We start from the raw sequence: 6,373 nt of genomic DNA, 5'->3' as shown, positions 1-6,373 counted from the left end.
CTATGAATCTGCTCCTTCAGGCAGTGAAGAACGATTGTCACTGTGGGCCCTGAGGAGAGGGGGAAGAGGAATAGAATAGATGGAAACAGGGTAACTGGGGGGGGGGGGGCGGGCAATAGAAGTGTTCCACAAGATGGTTCAATGATGGATATAGGACATGTTAAATTTCACCAAGAAGTTATGAGAATGTATAGTCTAAAATGTAAATCATAATGTAAATAAAATTTTGAAAAGTGTATAGTCTAAAATATAAATCATAATGTAAACCAAAATGGAACCATGTTTGGTAGCTATGTTTCAATATCTGTACATCAGCTGCAGCAAATATAGTATGAACATGTAAAAATAACATTGCTGGGGAAGTGGGAAAAGGGCTTGATGTTGGGTATATGGGAGTCCCCTATATTGTATATGTGACTTTACTGAGATCTAAAGCTTTTCTGAAGGCAAAATTAAAAATTTGTAAAAAGGATGTAGACACTGAGAAGAAATTGCCTTGTCATTGTACATACAGAGCAACACCTATTACAGTGATGAAAGGCAAAATGTCAAAAACAAAGTATTATGATATATTTCATTTTTTAATTTCCCAATTTATTTTTTACTTTATTTTAATTTTCTAAATTAATATGTATTCTATTTCTACTCTTTAAACCTATCATTACTATTCTATTTCATTTTCCTACTATTTAAATTTGGCAATATATTAGGCTTCATTTTTTAAAGAAGTTTTGACCACAGAGTCATTCAACTATGACAGGGGAGGAACATTATTGTGGGATGTTACTGATGGGAGACACATGGTTGGGAGGGAGTTCTCCAGGGCATGTACATATGGTATATAAAAATGTTTGGATATTCATTGTGTATTTTATAGCAGTTACAGTTACAAACAACAACTGAGGGAGTGCTGAGTTCCCAGACAGGTGCACTCTGTCACATTCCCCAATGGGACAGCAAAAGTCTCCCAAGTGCAAGGGTAAAGACCAGTGATGAAGAATGGTCCAGTGATGAAGGATGGTCCAATGATGAGCCCTTGATACTGATGACTATACTTATGAGCCTGTGTGCCTGAAATTTCAACTAGGTTTGCCTAAAAGGAAACTCCTAAGAGCATCCAAGTTGCTCAAATGTGGCCACTCTCTAAGTCAAACTCAGCATGTAAATGCATCACCTTTCCCCCAGCATGGGACATAACTCCCGAGGATGAGTCTCCTGCATGCTGGGGGATTACTAGCGATCACCAGCTGGTGATACAACTAGAAAAAGACCTTGAATAAAAAGGGGAAATGGCAAACACAAATGAGTTTATATGGCTAAGAGTCTTCAAAAAGCATTGGGAGGTCATCAGAGGGGTCACATGCACATGTCAGCAGCATCCCAGGAACAGCCAAAGTAGATACAACTTCAGGTTCTGGTGTTCCTGGGGGCTGTGGAGACACACAGGTTCTATGGTCATGGCAGATGGATCTGCAGAAGAGTGCCTTGTCAGTGGGCCCTACTTTGTAATTTGTGTTCCTGAGTGTGATGGAGTTGGGCTCAGATATGACCTTTCCAGACATGCCTCTTCTGGCACTTTTACTGAACCTATGGCTGGTGCTGGTCTTGGTGTATACTCAGGAGACTTGAATCTCTAAATTGCACATGTGCTAGCTGGGCACTGAGCCTCAGCATAGTTGCAATCCTATTCTCTGGTTCATTGGCCTTATGCAGGTCAGCTAACATGGAGTTGAAGATGGTCAAACACCATGCTAAGGAACCAAGAGTGCCTATTACTGTGAGCAGGAGAATTGCATCTCTCAACCACGTGGGATCTAAGGCCCTTCTCAATTTAGAGGTGAAGTGGACATCACCATCCCTGAGTCCACAGGGTGGAAGAGTGAAATATGGATTAGAGTGGACTTACTGGTATTCCACTATAACTATTGTGACTCTAGCAATGGAAGAAAGTGTATCATTGATGTGGAGACAGTGGCTATAGTAGTTGCTGAGGGCAGGGAGAAGAAAGCAGAGATGTGATGTGGGGGCATTTTTGGGACTTGCAGTTGTCCTCAGTGAAATCGCAGGCACAGATGCTGGACATTATATATCCTGCCATAATCTACTGAATGTACTGGGGGAGAGTATAAACTACAATGTAAACTATAATCCATGTGGTGCAGCAGTGCTCCAAAATATATTCACCAAATGCAATGAATGTGCTGCAATGATGAAAGAGGTTGTTGATATGGGAGAAGTAGTGGCTGGGGGCTAGGGGTGGGGTGGTGGGGGATGGTAAAAGGGAACCTCTTACATTTTGTAATGCAATATTTTTGTCTTTATTTATTTTTTAATGTTACATTCAAAAAATATGAGGTCCCCATATACCCCCCCCTCCCTACTCCTCCCATAACAACAACCTCCTCCATCATCATGGGACATTCATTGGACCTGGTGAATACATCTCCAAGCACCACTGCACCACATGGTCAATGGTCCACATTATAGTTTACACTCTCCCCCAGTCTACCCAGTGGGCCATGGGAGGACATACAGTGTCTGGTAACTGTCCCTACAGTACCACCCAGGACAACTCCAAGTCCCAAAAATGCTCCCAAATCACATCTCTTCTTCCCACTCCCTACTCTTAGCAGCTACCATGGCCGCTTTCTCCACATCAATGCTACATTTTCTTTGATTACTAATCACAATAGTTTAAGAATAGAATATCAGTCAGTCCACTCTAATCCATACTCTATTCCTCCATCCTGTGGACCCTGGAATGGTTGTGTCCACTCCACATCTATATCAAGAGGGGGCTTAGATTCCACATGGGTGATGGATACAATTCTCCTGCTTTCAGTTGTAGGCATTCTTTGGCTCCCTGGTGTTGTGGCAACACTTTGTGTTCTAAAATTTAATAAATAAATTTAAAACAATAAGGAAGATTTCAAATCAAAGCCCTAACCTCACACCTGAAAGAACTAAATAAAAAGCAAAATAAACTCAAAGTAAGCAGAAGGAACAAAAACAAATAGAGCAGAGAGATAAATAAAATAGAGAACAACAATAACAAGAAATAGAATCAAGGTAACCAAACGTTGGTTCATTGACAATGTCAATAATACTAACCTTTAGTCAGACAGACAACAAGTTCAAAGTTTTTGTAATTTAAAAACTTATTTAAGAGTTGATATCTACATGCCCACATAAGACTTCTCCTGGAAAAGTCTCCCCCTCAGAGTCAACAAATAAAAGGCCAAATACCACTGGATTAGTTCTCTGGAGGATGACAGAGACAGGAGAAGGATTCCATCAACATTGAAACAAAGAAAACAGTAAATATCAGGTAGAGGTAATATTTAGAAACCATATATCTGATTAGAACTTACCATCCAGAATATATAAAATCTCCTAAATTCAACAACAAAGAGACAAACCAATTTAAAAATGTGCCAAAGTCTTCAATAGACACTTCTCCAAAGAGGATATACAAATGGCTAAAAAGCACATGAAAAGATTAGGGAAATGCAAATCAAAATCACAATGAGGTCTTTCATACTTACTATTAATAGAATGGCCACTATTAAAAAATCAGTGTTGAAGAGCATGTGGAGAAAGAGGAAAACTCACTCACTGTTGGTGGGGATGTAAAATGCTGCAGCCAGTGTGGAAGCCAGTTTGGCTGTTCCTCAGGAAGCTAAGTATAGAATTGCCATATAACCTGGCAATCCCACTACAAGTTATATACCCAAAATAATTCAAAGCAAGGACTTGAACAGGTATTTGAACACTGATGTTCATAGCAACATTATCCACAATAGCCACAAGATGGGAACAACCCATGTGCTCATCAACTGATGAATGCATAAATAAAATGTGCTATAGACATACAATAGGATATTGTTCAGCATTAAAGAGGAATGATTTTCTCATTCATATGACATGGATGAACTTGAAGATATTATGTTGTGTGAAATAAGCCAGACAGAAAAAGACAAATATTCTATGATCTCACTGTTAAGAACTAATTAGAATAATTAAACTCAAGAGTTAGCATCTAGAATGTAAGTTACCAGGGGCTGGGTTGGGAGTAGGGAATGGGGGAGTTAATGCTTAATTTGTACCAAATTTCTGTTTTGGTTCATTGTAAAGTTTTGAAAACTGATGATAGCAATAGTAGCACAACATTGTGTGTTCAGAAACATTTTCTTAGCAGATTAAAAATGAGAAGGGGACAAGTCAAAATCCAGGCCAGAGGTCAGCAAACTGTGGCTGGTGGGAGGAAGCCTTAAGGAGACCCAGTGTCCACAACAAATTGTGCAGAATGCGAAGTCTGACACTTTCAACTCTGCAAGGTACAGGGGTTTACTTTACCTGAGAGGTAATATACTGCTCTCTTTTGTCCCTTCTAAATGAGAAATTAACCTTTATATTAGCAATGGGTACCAGTGCCAGGGATGTAAAGAAGAAATCCACTGAGTATACATTTGGTCCTTTGTTTCAAATCATCTTAGGAGGGAAGATGTGCCTGAATTAATTTGTTCCATTCTTACCATGTGTGTACCTCAAAGTACAGCACATAAATATTTACAAAGGACTTTAGTTGACATTCTTCACTTTTCTATGCTACAATGTGCCATGCTAATTTTATTAATGATGTATCAGAAACACATAAACCAATTTTCATTCCCCCAGATTCCCTTAGTGTCAGTTGAGGATGGCCCAGCACTCTTAAAATATTGCATAGCACAATACCTCTGTGGACACATAGTTGATATGCATATAAATAAAATCACACAGAAATGTGTTTTAATTTTTATTTTAGTCTTTAAAAATATAAGGGGTAGACAGACTGGAGGCATAGTTACCTTTCAGTATTAGAGACCTTCATTGGAAAGGGAAGATTACTCAATGCACACATAAAGTAAGACCTTTGACAGCCCCTCTAGAACAGCATTTCTGAAATGGTAGTCTATGGGAGGAGTTTTAGACCCTTCAGAAACAGTACTAAAATTTATAAAATGGATGCCTTTATATCCCTGAATTTTTCTGTAAATAGGTTCATAGTTACTATCAGATTCTCATATCAGTCCCTTTCCAAAACAACTTCTGTGTAATTACTCTAGAAATTTATCAACTCCAAATGTAAAGATACAACTAGAAATCAATGTTTTCGGTTTAATTCTTGTAACGTATGGGAGACTTGATCTTGAGAATTGTTGGGGCAATGGTTGGACTTAACTTTTATAGTGATACTGTTTGGGGTTTTCTAAGATTTTCAATTTCTGGTATGCTTTCCTTGGCCCCGCACCCCAGATAGCTCCCTTATGGTTTGCTTGTTTTGTTTAGTTTTTTGCTTTTTGTCTGCTCATTGTCTGTTTTATCTTTAGGAGGCACCAGGAACTGAACCTGGGACCTCCCATGTGGGAGGGGGGCACTCAACTGCTTGAGCCACATTCACTCCCTGCTCATTTATTTTCACTCAGTGTCTGTTCATTGTTCATCTTCTTTAGGAGGCACAGGGAACAAATGGGAGGCAGGTACTCAACTGCTTGAAACACATCAGCTCCCTCCTAAATGCTTTATCTTTTCATTTTCATAGAAATCCATGAGTCTCAGCTGGCTGTGCTCAAAGAAAAAAAATAACTCTTGGCCAAATAGTACTTAGAAGAATAAAAAAAGAGGAAAATCCTAATGGAACACTCAATTCAACACTGTACACCATATAAAAGGGAAACTTGAAAGTTCCTTTTTCACAATTAAATAGTCCTTCCAAACCATACATCAAACCATTTTCAATAAGCATATAGTACAGTTTTCTTAAACATAAGCTCTCATGTTTTATCTTTCTTATTGAAGATAAATCATTTATTGTAGCACTGCTTAGTCTTTTTCCTCCTTTATGAAAAGCACATAAAACAAATGTCCAGTTTAATTAATTATTGGGAGGCAATGACAACCAAATCCCACGTCAAGAAACAGGGACTTCCCAAGGAGAACTCCCACCCCCACATCCAGTGACCCTTGGGTCTAATAATCCCTCTCCCTCCTCATATCAATAGTCACTATATTGACTTTTAAAATAATTAAACTATACAGCACTGTGCAATGTAGTTTTGCTTATTTTGGAACTTAACTTTAGTTCTTTCTGAGTTGTTGCCAGTTGCTGTATTTTATTTTCTCTCATATACTCTTCTGTTGTACAAATACACCACACTTTGTGTATTGAGTCTTCTGTTGGTGGACATTTGCCTTTTCTGTTTTTGATCACTGCCTACAAGTTTGCAATAAACATTCTGACCCATGTCTTCCAAGCTCATAAGCACCCATTTCTGAAGGAGTTAATACACCTGAGTACTGAACATCCTGAGTTCAAGTTTACATGATGACA

Source organism: Dasypus novemcinctus, unplaced genomic scaffold (assembly GCF_030445035.2).
Source record: "Dasypus novemcinctus isolate mDasNov1 unplaced genomic scaffold, mDasNov1.1.hap2 scaffold_101, whole genome shotgun sequence".
NCBI classification, from domain to species: domain Eukaryota; kingdom Metazoa; phylum Chordata; class Mammalia; order Cingulata; family Dasypodidae; genus Dasypus; species Dasypus novemcinctus.
The sequence above is the reverse complement of the archived record's forward strand: the minus strand, read 5'-3'. Positions refer to the sequence as shown.